Genomic DNA, 15,746 nt, shown 5'->3' with positions numbered 1-15,746 from the left:
GCTGCTGTGCTGGCAGCACTATTGGGTGAGATGTTCCTTTTCAAGTGCATAGATTTAAAGGTTAGGACTCTGGAGGCAGACTGTGTGCTGACAGCTGAGGGTCTTGGCACAGAGGCTGAAATCCTGCTTCCCTTTAAGCCAGCAGGAGTTAGCTCCAAAATACCTTTTTTGAAGGTCTGCTCATAAGACTCATTTGAAAAACATACCATAATGAATTTCCTCTGCCTGATGAAATGTCTAAGAATTTGGTCCACTGAAGCAGGGGACTGACTGCTGTTCTGTCGCTGTGTTCCCTGGATTATTTGTACTAATGAAAGTGGGACCGGAGATGAGTGCTGCTCTGAAACCCCAAACACAAGGAGCAGAACTGATGAGGCCTGGTTTGCTCAGGAGTTATCCTTCGTTACCCAAATCCTTCCTTCCCCAGATTTCCCTGCACCCCGGTGTGCAAGTGACAGCATGGGCTGCTGCTCCTCAGCAGCTGTGTGCTTGCTGAGCAGCTGCTGCCAGGCACAAATGGAGCTCCTAAATTTGCCTCCTTTCCCTCTGTCTGCACAATGACATGGGGGAAGTGTCTTCTCTCTCTCAACGTGTTCACACTTAGTAGTACTTCAAAGCTTGCTTTTTTTTGAGTTTGTAAATGCACAAAGGAGTCTGGTCATGTATTCAGGAGGAAGAAGAGGGGGAAGAAATCAACAGCTGGCCCTGCAAAACTTACTCCTTTAGCAAGCCACATTAAAAATAGATGAATACATAAAACTGCAATCAAATTTTATAGTAAGTTCAAGTTAGTTTTAAATCTCAGTATGATTCTGTTCAGTTTTTAGTGGTTTTTTTTTAATATTTTCAAGAACACAGGTAACAGTTTTAAGAGTAACAATATTGCATTACTTATTTTGAGAGCAGGGGTGCTTTCAGACAGGAACTTTTACTCTCTTGTACTAAGGGGCATTCTGCACTAAGGTACAGCAGTGCTTTGGCCAATCCTGTTTTGAAAGTAAATCAAATGCTTTAATTGGGCTGTCACAATCTTCTGATAACATTTTCTAGCTGCTCAGAATTGGGATGAAGAGTGTTCCTTGCCAGAACAACTCCATTTTAAATGCAGCTCGAATATTTGGGGCATTTTATTTACATTCAGGTGGTAATGGCAATACGTGCAGAATCCAGCTCGTACATGTGTAAAATATCTGTGCTGGTAAGAATCCTCTCTGAGCATCCTCAGCAGGGAGTATGAGGCTTGCAAACTGATTAATGACAGACAACTATCATAAACAGCTATCTCCATGATTAAAAACTCCTCTCACAGCACTTCTTAAATGTGCTAATGGTGTCACCTTATGAATATTAGGAGATAAATTATTCCAGTAAAAGAAGTGGTAAAACCAGTGAGCATCTTACTTATTTTAACCTTGGTAGCTCATGCTGGGGATGTTTTTTCTAAAAGTGTATTAATAAAAAAAAAATTGAAACATCTATAAAATAAGCTCATAACACAGGATATACTTCTGTGTAACTAAGAGTAATCAAGGGGATTTCAGCACTGGCCTGGAATTAGCAAGTACTTAAACTCCTGTGTCACCACGCAGCATACACGTGACAGTTTTTCTGGCACACTGTTGTGGTTTAGCCTCAGCCACAGCTCAGCCTCACACACCTGCTCCATCATGGTGGGATGGGTGAGAGTTTGAAAGGTAAAGCCAAGAAAAGTCACAGGTTTGTGGGATAAAGGTAGTTTAATAAGAAAAGCAAAAGCCATGTACAGGCAAACGAAAACAAGGAATTTGTTTATTACTTTGCATTGACTAGCAGCTGCTTGACCATTCCCAGGAGAGCAGAGCTTTATCACACATAGTGCTGAACTTGGAAAGACAAATTCCATCACTCCAAATGTCCCACCCTCTCCCTCTTTCCCCAGTTCTGTATGCTGAGCATGACACCATATGGTCTGGGATACACCTGTGGTCATTTGGGGTCAGCTGTCCTTGCTGTGTCCCCTGGCATCTTGTGCAGCCCCAGCCTCCTTGTGGTGGGATGGGGTGAGGAGAAGAAGAGGTCTGGATTCTGTATGCACTACTCATCAATAGCTAAAACATCCCTGAGTTACCAGCACAAATCCAGCTCATGGCTCAATACCAGCTACTGTGAAGAAAATGAACTCTCTCCCAGCCCAAACCATCATACATACATGAGGGGCTGTTTTACTAGAAGATAATTATTTCAGTGATGCTTCAATTGCATCTTCTGGTGATCAATGCATTAATAGAGTGAAGTATGAAAAGATGTGTGGGGAATTGACAGCATTTTATCTGCCCCCTTCCCCCAGTGCTGAAGATAGAGCTGAACCAAACACATCCCAGGTAAATACCTGTGAACTGCACCATTAGGCACTGTGATGGATGTGGCCAGTTGGGTCTCCATGCCTGTGGTATTAATGATCATCCCTGAGGACCGTACTGTAATTATTTACAATCAGTTGCACTTATTAGCCCAAGGACATGGCAGCATTTTAAGTGCTGCCTAGCATAACTAGGTTCAAGGAGAGCAGCTAGTGTGTTTTAAACGCATCAGGAAGGTCTGCAGCATGCAACTTGCACCTCTTGGGATCAGAGACACCATCGCTTTCGTGCAGTAATTTGCCACAACCATTAAACAGAAGACGTGCTGCTGCAGGTCATTAGTGCTGGCCCTGAGCAACAGGGGTGAGTGTGGGTGGGCAGGATGAGTTCATCCTGCTTTCGTTTCACAGGTCACTGGGGACACAGAGCAGGATTTCTAACCTTCTCAAACTCCTTTGTAAAGCCCTTAAGAGGATGTTCAGTGAATCTGAATATTTAGCATAGGTAAACAGTGACCCAGCCAGTCAGGCTCTGAAGGCACTCTCCTCCCCAGCCATCTGTGAAGGGCGTGCAGTGTTGTGCTCCTTACTTTCATATTTTGCTGAAATTTCATAATTTCTGGTGGTGAGCTTAGTGTTATCCTGGATATATCCAGACTGGAATCTTGCAAACATCTGAAGTGTTTTGTCAATGTGTTGTTGTACCCAAAAACTGGGTTCTTGTGCACAGTACAAAAGAACAAAGAAAGGGCCCTCTCTCCCAAAGGATTTGATGTTTTTACATGGATTGATTGTATTTGGTAACTTGAGGTGGCAGTTATGTTAGTGGGCCTATTTCTGAATTTATAGCAAAGGATTTATTGCACCAACCAAAATTATTTCTGTACTATAACATAACTAAAGGCACTGTTGCTGCTTATGATAAGCTTCTGCTAGCAATGAGAATAAAGATTCCATGTCTGTATGTGCTTCTTGATACCTATGCCTACAGCTGATCGATTTATTTAGATGCCCAAGATGACAGCTGGGTTCTGAATGTCTCTAAATATGGGTTATGCTGCCAGTCAAGTGTTGTTGAATGCTTTAGTGTCATGGGGACTTGCTGGGACTTAAAATGCTCCTGAGTCCCTTGATCATGAAAAAAAAGCCCTGTTTGTGTTTTCAGTTTCCTCATCAAACTGTTTGCTGAGTCCAATGCAATTTTAAAAATAATTATGTCCAAAATATTTGCCAAATTAGTGAGGATTGCAGTCTTTCTGACTGTTTTGTTAAAGGAATAAAACCCCTACGCATTTATCCTTTCTACATTTTCCTCAGCATTTTTCTCCATATCACATCTTAGTCACAAAATAAACCCAACCTGAGAAGTCAATTCAAATGCCACTGAAAGGTGTTTAAAGCCCAGGACTGAAATTCAAGTCAACTCAGAAATGTTTTCTGGAGGTGTCTGCTGTTCAGGCACAGAAGTTACTTTTCATTATGTTTTGTAAACACAAGTGACACTGCTAATGTTTTAAAGGATACCTGTTCTTGCAGCCTCATGCAGAATAATGTCCTGGTGCCACTGTGAGCTGTAGCCTGCCCCTGTACCTTCAGCAGGCACAGACCTGAGGAGTCTCTGATGCTGGCTGGTGGTTGTAGTCAGTCACCCCTGACGTTTGTTTGGGGCTGCTTTGCCCTCTCTCGTACCCCATAAGCCAGAGCAAAGTTTGTGGTCCAGTACTGATGCCAGAGGTAACAAACAGAGGAGAAGAAAGTGCTTTGGCTGTACTGTGTGTGCATTTGCTTTTTAAAGGATTAAACTATTAAAATGTTTTCCTGCAACATTTCTTCCTTGTATGTGAGCTTAAATTCAGGTTTAAACCTGTGTTCTTCACAGTCCCCTTCATAGGGCTCCTTCAGAGACTATAGAAGCTGATTGCAGGACTTAAAGTAGAAAAAAAGTCAATATCCTTAGTAGGATATTGGAGCAGTTGTGGTTTTTCCTCCATTGATAAAGAGGGAAAGCAGGGATAATGCAGCCTAATAGACCTTTGCTTGCTTCCTCCCAGTGGAAGGGAGTGCAAAAATAAACCTTGAAATTATAAAGTGCATCACAGTTTTCATGTGTTGTTGAAATGTCCATGAAATTCCTTTCCTGTCCTCGGTTATTTTCTCTACCTTTATGAACCAACCCGATAAATTATGCAGTTGCTGCTTTCCAAAGTCAGCTATTCAGCTGTTCAGGTTTTTAATTGCACAGGGAGTGGTTTTATCAATTTGGCTTTGAAAAACAGCTTTTCATACCCTTCACTCCTTCCCTCCTCCCTCCCAGTGCGTTTAAACCCAAGGTTTTAAGCGACTTTGTGAACTCATGATTAAGAATCCCAACCAATTAGCCCAGTACAAGAAGAATGCCTCAGCTTCCAACCAAGTAGTGAACTTGGCTCTCTCCCTGCCAGCTCACCATCACTGGTTTCAGTGGCCTTGTTTTTGTTTCTTACTTCTGCATGTGATGAGATTGGGCTGTAGGAATCCAGTGCTCACTTTAAAACTGAAGCAAAGTGAACGCAAAATGTGTGCACAAAATTAAATCTATTTTTTTCAAACCAAGTTTTACAACTATAAGTAAATAAGTCTCCCTTCCAGACCCCCACTGGTTCCTTCTGAAAGCAAGCTATGTTGTTGTGATCTGTAATTGGGATGTCTGTTGGCAGCATCAACAGAAAGGCCACGAGTTGAAAAGGCTGAAGAATAATCTACTCTGCAGCCTGAAAAAAATGGCCTTTCTAGTATAGGTCAGCAGCAGCCTAACATTGGCAGCCTGTGATAAATAAAGAAATTAAATTATTTATAAATAAATAAAGTTTTTCCATGCTAATTCATGATTCAATCAAAGATTTTTTTAAAATGTCAACCAACGCAGTTGTTCCAGTAGAGATTAAAGGCCTATGGGTTATCCAAGCATCCAGCAGCAGTGAATGTGGATGGAAACATCCTTTAATTTTCATTTGTTCCTGTCATATATGACATTTGTGATTTTCAGAATAAAATGTTGGTTGTTTTCAGTGGTTTTCTTTGAGTACTTTGGCCTTCAGTGCAGAGCCTCTGGGATAAAGGCAGACAGTGGGTAGCTGGTTTTGGTGCACCTGTGCAGGTCTGGATTATGTAAGTTTGTAGTGTGTGAGGCAGGTTGTACATCTGGAATCTGGTCAGATGCCATGTCCCCATGATGCAGGTACATGTACTATCCCATAGGAAGCTACACAAGGAGACATTTGTGTGTCAGGGTGCTTGCTGTGGGCCACCAGACCCTATGAACATGTTCTCCTCGTTTCAGAGTAATTAGAGAAAGCTTTGGACAAGTCAGACTTTCTGGACTGTTATGTGGGTCACAGGCAGTGCCTGCCTCTGGTGGGATTTTGGTGGAGCAATGCAGATGTCAGGGTGGGCTGTTGCAGTGCCCACATCACTGAAAACTGAATTGTTGTGTAAGGGCACTCAGATGATGAATGTTGCTGTTTAGGAGTCTGGACAGATTGTTGAAGAGAAAAGATGTGCTTCAATTTCAGAATAGTGTTTCCTGACTCTCTGTGTCCCATAGGCTCCTATTTCTAATGTTGCCTTAGTGTATTTTTAATGGGATGTATAATAAAATGCTTCCCTGTACAAGCATAAATTGTGCCAACTTTCTGTGCACTGTATGTATGTACTTCTCAGCTGAACATTCCTGGCAGGCTTCTGGAGCAGATACATTCTTCACGTAAACCAGTTAGAAATTGGTGCATTCTTGGCTTCAGAATCTGCTTCCACTGAGATGAGCAAGTCCTGACTGTTGATTTCAGAGAGAGGAGGTCTGGGACACTTAGACTGGGTTCTTCATTATTTAAAAGCATGGAAGTCTACAGGATGTTGCTTGATACTATGTATATTTGAATATCACCAAAAATCTTAGGGAGTGTAAACAGTTCAGCATAAGTGACCTGCCAGTGCAGTGACCTGTCTCATTAAGCTAATCACATAAATTATTTTCTGGGAGATTCAGTCACACATTAAAATAGAAGTTCTTGGAAAGACAGCAAGCCAGGATAATTAAGAACCTGACATGGATTTTTCCTTTAATGACAATACCACTCATGTTTCTCAAGGATCTAAAAATAAAAATCAATATGGGTTTTTAGTGGTACTTAATATAAATGGGAATGTGAAGAGTATAAGAATCCTGATAATTATCTTGTGCAGTAAAACTTTATAGGATGCCTAATGGAAGGGGCAAAGACAGTAATGACTGATACCATTGTATCTTTTTTGTCAGTCTTCTGATACTGGAGCACACAGTTCGTATGGGATTATTGTCTCTTTGAAGCAGTTTGTGCTGTTTGAGCAAGGTGTGATCATAAAAAAGGATGATCCAGTGATAAAAGCAATAGCCTTGGGCTGGTCATTAAAAGTTTAGTGCCTTGCTTTGCTTTGCTTTGATTTGTACAGTCATGACCCACGTCACTAAATATTTGTCGCTTTCCAGCCTGTGAAGTGGAGATAACATTTCACCTTGCGTGGGTGTTTTATCTAGCAAGCCACGGCCACTGCAAGCTGCTCCAGTATTGCAGGAATTGAGATATGGAAGGTGTGTGAGCTCTGCACAGTCTTGATTAACGTGAAGGAAGTAGGATTTTGCCTTTGGTGCTCCCTGGCTTGTGGCAGACATCAGTTTTTTGGCCCCAAAGTTTAGGAAACCCCATCTGCCACTGGGTGAGCACAGAGCTCAGACAAGATTATCATGGCTGGAGCTGATGACTCGCAACCTGGTAGCAGCTCATGCCAGGACTAAAAGGGAGGAGCTTTGACTTGCTGTGGTTCAGCATCACAACAGGGAGAGTGGCAAATGTGGGGTGTTTTGGGCTGCTCTGCCTTTGGGCTGGATCTCAACTTGCTCTGTGGCATGATGCTGTGCTGGGGACACGGCGTGTACATTGAATAACTTACTTGGTAGCAGTCGTGGGTGTTGAGCAGAATGCAGGGTAGAAGTAAAGGAAGAAAAAAAGTAAGCAAAATGTGGGGATTTGGGGGTTGTGAAATTTGGGAGGTTTGTTTGAAATGCATTGCTGTATGCGCACCTCCAATTGGGAGCAATTACTTTCTCTATTAAAGAAGACATTTGCAAAGGCTATACCAATCAGAAAAAAAGCTTCATGTGAATGTGTGGCAGGTGGTGTGAAGGGAACATTAGTTTCTTTGGGGATTTGCTGCCTCATTTCTCACATTACTATTGCCTTCCCTCTCTCCTAACGAGTCCTTACCGACTGACTCAGCCTGTGACATAGGAATAGCTGCCAGAGCACCAAGGAGCAGCTGAGGGGTGGCAGCTGAAGAGAGACTGGCCTCATTCTCTGGGTATTTGTTGTAGGTTATTTAGGTGTTCAGAGGGGTCTTTTAGAGGACTTAGGTAATTTTAGCTGTTAAAAATCCACATTTGAGTGTGTGAATTGGATGACTGTCCTCCTGGCAAGCCTGACCCCAGTGTATGTATAAGCCCTTAATGCTCTTGTGGTGAGTTCTGATAGGAGTGAAACATAACTTATTTTCTAGGTCTCTAATGACAGGGTTACAGTAGGAATTAGCTTTAAGAATTAGACTCCAGGGTTTTTTTTCTGAAATAAATTAATTTCCTTGCTTGGATAAGCTCAATATACTGTGCAGGGCTCTCATTTGGAAAATGCCTTATAGTATCTGGCTACTTGAGTCATTACCAGTGGAGTTTTCATTGTCAGGTTTATCTTCCTAAATACTTTATGGCTTCAACTTTTATTCTGTGAAAGGTAGAGAACTTACATAAAGGGCAAATAGTGAACAGAGACACCTGGAGTCTGCCTGCCTGCTCCTTGTGCCCTTTCAGATGGTGAGTAGGCAAGTGATGCCATTTTTCTGAGTTACTAATAAATGAATTCATTGCTGGGACACTGAGGCATTGTGCTGATGGTGGAGCTGTGTCTTCTGGGCTTCTGACTGCTTTGTGCTTGGCAACCATGCCAGCACTCTTCTCCTAAACAGGTGAATAGATCTCAGCTGGTAGCCACTTCTGTTGTGACTTTGGACAAAAACTGTGCATTCTGCATAGTATCTCCTCTTGATACTTGACTTTTCCAGATATCTTCACAGTAATATTCCATGTCGCTCTTCCCCCCCGCCCTTTGAGCTTGAGTTCATTGAGATGTACCTTTCTTAGGAAGATCTCTTTGCATGGCATCCATTTTGCTGATGTCTTACACAAATTGCATCCTAGGAAATAATTCACAGGTTATGCTGCTATTATGAGCTGAACATTCAAAGCTCTTTCATCTCACCTGTGTTCTTTGGCATTTTCATTGCTTAATCCATAGCATAAAGTCTTCCATACTGGAATAGGAGTGTGAGGGAAACCAGTGCAACTTCTCTTCCCTCCTCAAGGTAAAATTTTGTTGTTCACCTGGCAATGGAGAAGGGGGGGAATCTTTTTAGGATGTTAAATAATTCTGGCTTAATTGAGAAGGAAACCTTCTGGTGATATTTTTCATAAACTCTCAACAATCTCACCTTAAGTCAACCATTCTGTTGTCTCACATTTCAATAGGGGAAGATTAATTTTCAACACCTACTCAGGGCCACGTTCCTCAGAGCTGGTGTAGGAAGTGTAATTCATATCTCCCAATGCCAGCTGATCCACCTTCCTTCACTTCTTTTCCCTCCCAAGAGGGATGGTAGGAGGCACCATCATCTCCCAACACTGATTTCTACCAGTTGCACCACAGTCTTTAGTGAGAGGGTATATTTATTTGCAGTTTTAGTATATACATGCAGTGTAATCTCCAATAGCCAGAAGCTGAAACCACCTTTGGAATGAAAATAAGGAACCATGTGATTTTTTGTTTTAGTTTATTTTACATAAAGATGATGATTAACTTTGAGGTTGTTCCTGGATGTGTGCTGGAGTCTCTGCTGTGCAGGTGGGGTGTATTTTTTCAAAGGCTGCTTTCAGGAGTCCAGCTCAGCCCCCTGTGAGCTCAGAAGCAGAGAGTGCACACTGAGGGCATGATGGAGCAGAAATCTCTCCTCCTGCCTGACTCCCAAGAATCCCTGGGAGGCAGCAGCCTCTGGCTGACGTTAGCCTTGGAGAATATTCACCTTTCCCCTGAGCCTGAGTCAGAAGACACGCCCCAGAGTGACCAGAAATAAAGGCAGAAGTGTGTGTTGTGCAGTTCACCAGAGCTGCTGTCTTTTAAATCCCATGCAGGCAGCCTGCAGCACCCACTCCATGTTTGCCCCCTGTGCTGAGCCTTCTCAAGGGCTGTTGCTGACTAAAGGTGGCCCTTCTGCCAGAGCTGTGAATATGGCATGGATGCAGACAGTGTTCCTGGAGGATATGTTTAGTTAAGCTCTCTTCCCAGTTTGATCTGATTTATGTAATGCATCTGACTGTCTTTTTAAAAAATAATAGTTTTAACTGGTACTACAACTGTCTTAAAACTGTTATGATTCTTCTCCTGAGCAGTTTCAGTGATGCTGGGAGGGAAGAAATTATGCCACCATCTAAAAGACAAGATGGTGTCTGGGTTTGGGTCACTACCACCTCAGCAAGTCATATGGACAGGAGAAAGTGTGACCAATTTGTAATAATTTTGTGCCCCAACTTCACACTGAAGGGCTCCTGGAAGCAGGCAGAGACTTTCTTCTGCGTGGCCATGCTGGGATTGGATTTGCACAGCTCATTGCACGCACAGATTGCCTGCACTCTGAGCTGATGGCAGTGCCAGTGAGATGGTGATAATGGCGGGGCCGAGCCGCTGCAGTGCTCGGGGATGAGCCGTGCAGCCCACGCAGCCGCCGCCTTCGGCTGCAGCCGCAGCAGCGCTCACTGCAGTAATCCAAACTGCTTAAGTATTTTTCTTCCAATGCTGCATTTCTAGTTCCTCAGAATCTTTTCCAGACTGACCTTTCATGGGCTTTGTCTTTTGTAAAGCCGTAAAGCTGTTTGCTTGTCACTGATCTCTAAGCGGTGTAATGCCTGGTGGAATCAAACCTGCCTTTAAAAATACAGTATTGGGGGTGGGGTGTCTGGATTTGTGTATGTGTGCACACATCTCTAGCTGTTGGAAATTTGAATTCAATATCATGTTAAAGATGTTGAAGATATGCCTCTTATAAGAAAGTATCAAGTCTTGAAACGTCCTTGTCTTTAAGTATCTGGAATTTTACCTGGGTGTGCAGTGCTGCTGGTGAGAAGATGAATGGTTTGGTAGGAGTAAGTACCCATAGGGAAAAGGTTGTGCAAAATTCTTTGAGCTCCTGATCCTTCCTAAGGTGATTTGTTTTTTTGGTTTGGTTTGGTTTGGGTTTTTGTTTGTTTGTATGCCGCCTTTTTTTTTTTTTTACGTGGAGATTGTGGCATGGCCTGACTGCTCTAACCATTGTGACTATTACGTGAACCTGCAACCAACATTGCAAATTCATACCTGTGATTAGGGGGAGAAACAGCTGCTTTTGTCGTCCTCCCTCCCTGCCAAATTTGTGGATGATTTTCCATCAGATGTCTGCAATGCAGATGGCTAAATTATGCAAGGAAGTCTGCAGCTGTTGTAGTTTATGCTCTCCTACACCGGTGAAGGAACTGTAAACTGCCCCATGACAGATCTGAGATCCTCTTTTACATGATGTATAAGAATCTTTGCATGTTACAGACTTCCGTGGCAGAAGAGAATACATTTGTGCTCTTGCATGGGTGATAAGAGGGCTGGGATTTGTGTGTCCTTGCTGTGGCTGCTGTGTTGCTGTGGCTGTTCCCTGCTCCATGTAGGTACTCCTACTTTCATATGTAGGGATGAGAGTTCAACGTTAACAACATTAGCTTGTAAGAACCGGCTATTCTGCTGTTTTCAGAAGTCACTGCTCCTCTGGGATTAAGAATAGAGAAACCAATGGTGTTATCCCTAGGTGTTAAATGTTTAGAGAGCAAAGGTGCATCTGAATTTTTTGACTGTTTTTTTTTCTTTTCTTGAAGTTGTCTGTAAATCTTCTGTGAGTGTATTCTGAACTGCCAGTGGCCCACTTGCTGAAAGCAGGACATGTTTTGTGCTTCAAATTCATCTTCTCGTCAGGCTAATGGAGGTATTTTTGGTGTGCAGCTATAGATGGATATAGAGCTGGCATTATACAATAAATAGCTGGTGCATGATAACAGTATTCGAGCAGTCTGTTGATGACAGAAATGTAACGATTCTTTAAAATCTTTATTTGCAATTTAGTTTACCTCTAGGGTTCTTGATGTCAGAAATAGCTTCTTCACAACTGCCGGGATGTTGTCTTTTATCTCTTGCTTGTCACGCACACTTCAGATCCTCAGACAATGTTGTCTTGAAATGAGAGGACATGGCCAAAAGCATGGCGTTTATTTATGTAGTCATAATAACCTGAAAGAATCAAACAGTGAATGACAGAGAGAAGCAGAGATTTATATTCTTGAGACATCACTAAGACAGCATATGCAGGAGCTTAGCTGGAGCTGCTTGACTGGTTTTCTGCCTTGGTTTTAACAGAAGTACTTGTATTAGTTAATTTCTGAAAAGGTTTGGAGCAACTGTTTTGAGTCTTTGCCATGGTGCCAAACAGGCTGCTATAAACAAATACCTATATTTCCTAGGAAGAGTTGCTTGGGATGTTTGTTAGGCTTTCCTTTGTCCATGTGCTGCTCACCCTTTCACTTCAGCATTGCTCTGTCCACACTTGGCCTTTGCCTCTACATTTGCATATGGTCACACTCTACAGAGGACAAAGTGCTGAGCAAGTGTTGTCCTCTGCCCTGCAGTGGGACCCTGGAGGGAGGCGACTTGTCTGCACTGAGGTGACGTGGGGACATTTGATCACCATTGTCTGGGGGTGCAGCTGAGCTAAGCTGTGTGACAGTGACTGCACCAAAGGAAGGAGCTGCTTATCTGCCCATCTGCACAGTGCAAATGAGAAGGTTGATTATAAATAAACTGGGAAAGCAGAATTCTTGCTTCATTTAGACATCTGTTTTAAAAGTGGTTAGCAAGGGTGTGTACCAGATGTCCTAGTACTGATTGTTGTAACTTCTGACTTCTTTTCCCTGTCTTGTAACACTTCCTTTTTGCTTATCTGTGTGCTCTTTCTAACTGAGCCTTGGCCCTAGCAGCCTCGGGCTCCTTTTGTGCAAGAGGAGCAAGATGAGGTTTTAGAGGTTCTGAGGAATTGTCCTGAACAATTGTCCTCAGCAGAACCAGGCACTGAAACTGGACTGGTTTCTGCTGCTGGATGGAGAGTAACTCTGTCTTGCACCCCCAGAGCAGCTGCTTGTCTTCTGCAAGAAAAGACTGAGACTGTGGGAGTCCTCTTGGATAGACACCTTCAAGACCCTTGTGTGTTCCCAGCAGCCGTGCCCCACAGAGGCTCAGAGGGTGGCAGTGCTGGAGCAGGCACAGGACATCCTTGTATTGAGTGCTTTGTCTTTTTTCTCACCTGGGATCAAGCGAGTCGCTTCCCTTGCTTAGACTTCCACTTTTAATGTCAGTAAGCACTTAACAGGACAGTGCATCTTCTAGAAGCACATCTGTCACAGATGCCCACTGCAGACCTGTGGGCTCCTCCCACTGTCCCAGCAGCACACAGGTGCATCTGGGCTCAGGGCCTTTAGGGTTGTTGTTATTTTCCCCACTCATTTAATAAACAGAAAGCATCTAAAACTAGAGGAACTTAGCCCAAGGGGATGAAGGTGCTGCTGAACAACCTAATGTAGCAATCAAAGGAGAGGCAATGACCTTGGAATTAATTTAAATAACCTTTCATTGCCCTCAAAAATTTAATGGCAGTCTTCACAGGATTATTCAAAGATAGGATAAATAATCATAGGAGAGATTAATTGGTTTGGAGTTTGTAGGTCTGACTTGTAATTCATATCTCCCCTTTTCTGCAATGGTAGGTGAAAGCAGGCTGTAGCTCACAATAGCAAAATTATCATGAAGACAGCCAGAAAAGCATTGTTTATTGTGGGAGAAATTAAAATTTGTTGTCGCTCTCTCAGGTTCAGTTTAATGTTGTGACTTTTTTCCAGGCTGATACATCATGCTGTCCTCTGTCAGGGGTAGAATAAGCATTCACAATAAAGATTTGAAGACTTCAGTCTGCATTTAAGTGCCTTTTAAAGATCTGATGTTGCTTCCCTTTATTTTAAGCCTGAGTGAGTTAGCTTTGTGGCAGTCAGTAGCACTGTGTCTGTGTGATGTTCATGAAAGAACCCAGAACGGTGACATTTCGTGGTCTCAACATCTTGATCCAAAATATTACTTACATGGTCTTCAGATGCTTTGGATATTTTTTCATTTCCTGGGCAAAATGTGCCTGCATTATTGGTTTGGGTTTTTTCCCCTCTGCATAGCTTTGTGAAAACTCTGGTTCTATAATGCCTTTGGTTGATCAGATCTAATTAATGAATGTAATATAATTGGAATATAGTGTAGATTATGTGGATTCTGTAGCTAGAGCACAGTATGAACCTTGCTGTGGCTAAGGGACACACTGTGTAAATCCCATCAAGGTGAAGTTAGCCCTGCAGAAAATCATTGTTTGTACAAATTTAAGCTACCTAATTCAGAGAGGTTTCCAGGTATCTGCACTGCGAGTTGAGATGCCCTTTGGTTAAAAGTGAGAAAGAGCACAAAATGAATTAAGTTCCCTGCTCCTAAGAGGAGAAATAAATCAAATGGGGCAGGTGTCAGAGGGATCTGTCAGCCCCTTACACAAAGCCATATGCCTGCAAGTTTTCTGTGGGTGGCAAATAAATCATTTTCCAGCCTCTTTTGTGCTTTTAACCAAGATAAGCAGTGCTGAGACAGTAATTCTTCCTCAGCCTGTCCCAGCTTCTTCCTGAATTCTCCTGTGAAGCTGTTGCATCAGGTTCCCAGCATTCTCACACCACAGTGTAAAATTAAAGCAAAGCTTTCTCCACCAGCTGAGCTCCCCTTGTTCTGCTGCTCCTACCACATTACTGGGGTTTTTTTTGCTTAAAAGAGTGGCATGGGGCTCTTTAGTGCTGTGGTCTTTGTGCAGATGACTGTGGTATGGACTGTAGCTGGTGTTTGACCAGGAGCTGGTCTGAGATCAGCCGCTTTGGTGTTTGCTGTAATTCTTAGGTGGGATTTGCATTTGTTGTTCAAATGTGTTCACCCTGTTCTATAAACATGCCCTGAAAGTGTTCCATGATGGGCTGTGGTGGCTGAAGCTCTGTTTGCTCTGGTGAAGTTATTTATACCTGGATGTCTTACTGCTTCTTGGCTGCAAACACTCTTTGACTTAGGCTGTATAAAACATGCTTGTCTGGTTGAGTTCAGACCCAGATTTGTCTGCTGGCTTCAGCCATCATCCCATTAGAGGGAAACAAAGCAGCACTGAGGTTCAGAGTCCTTGGTATATTTTCTTTTGGACAATGGTGTAAAAATAGCCCCAGCCCTGTTACCCGAACACCTCAGAGTCAGCTTTTGCTGGCATGCATTGAAACACATTTCTAGCTGTATCTTCTGATACAGCTTCCAAAAGCTCAGGAAAGTCTGGGCTTTCAAGTGCCCCTTCCAACAATAACAGCTCAGGAAAGCGAGCTGGCTGCTGCTGCAGAGGAGAGGGAGAGGTGCAGCAAGGCACTGCACGGGGATTGCAGCGCTCCGGGGCCGTGCCAGCGCCTGGTCCCAGCTGCCTGCACCTCCAGTCAGACCTGAGCCTCACCTGCTGGGTGTTCACCCCAGCCCCTCTGTCCCTCTGCACTGTCCCCAGGGAGGCTGCCGTTGTGCCAGTCCCTTGGGGACAGGGAAGAGGCTGTCACTGAGGCCCAGCAGTGCACTGGATGTGCCAAAGTGTGGCAGGACCCTCACAAGGGGCCTGAAAGTTCAGCCTGCCTGCAAGCAACTGCACCAGCTGAAAGCAGTCTAATTTACACCCAGATAACTTAGAATAAGTCTGTTTTTCTCATTCATACATTCATTTTACTTTATTGTAATGTCAGCACTTAGCAGTGAAGTAATGGCAGATCTCTGGAGAACTTCGCACAAGCGAGAAAGCACCATTATCTCGGTTTTACAGATCCTGCTTATGTTGGGAACATATGTGGTGGTGTAATTACACTGATGTGATTAAATCAGTGCAAATCCTTCCTAGAGGGACATGCTGCACCACTGTAAAGCAGGGCTTATTATCAGTGCAGTTGAATTCAAATTATATTACTCAATTAAGCTGTGCTAGTGTAAGCCTCCACTGAAAGTCACAAAGTCATGTGAGGAGCTTTGTTGTTTCTTTTTAAAGCAGATAAAGATTTGGAAACTGAAATGGGTGAGGTTGTGCTTTGCCCAAGAGCATGCTAGAAGCAATGGGCTTGACAAATGTTTATAGTACT

The 15,746-nt window shown here is 43.2% G+C and overlaps 1 protein-coding gene across 1 annotated transcript in view; it reads left to right on the top strand.

Annotated features, from left to right (window-relative positions):
- Positions 1 to 15,746, top strand: part of PDIA5 (protein disulfide isomerase family A member 5) — a 112,429-nt gene that overhangs the window by 64,428 nt on the left and 32,255 nt on the right.

The sequence above is a fragment of the Pyrgilauda ruficollis genome, unplaced genomic scaffold (genome assembly GCF_017590135.1).
Source record: "Pyrgilauda ruficollis isolate IOZ18807 unplaced genomic scaffold, ASM1759013v1 scaffold3, whole genome shotgun sequence".
NCBI lineage: Eukaryota > Metazoa > Chordata > Aves > Passeriformes > Passeridae > Pyrgilauda > Pyrgilauda ruficollis.
The sequence above is the reverse complement of the archived record's forward strand: the minus strand, read 5'-3'. Positions and strand labels throughout refer to the sequence as shown.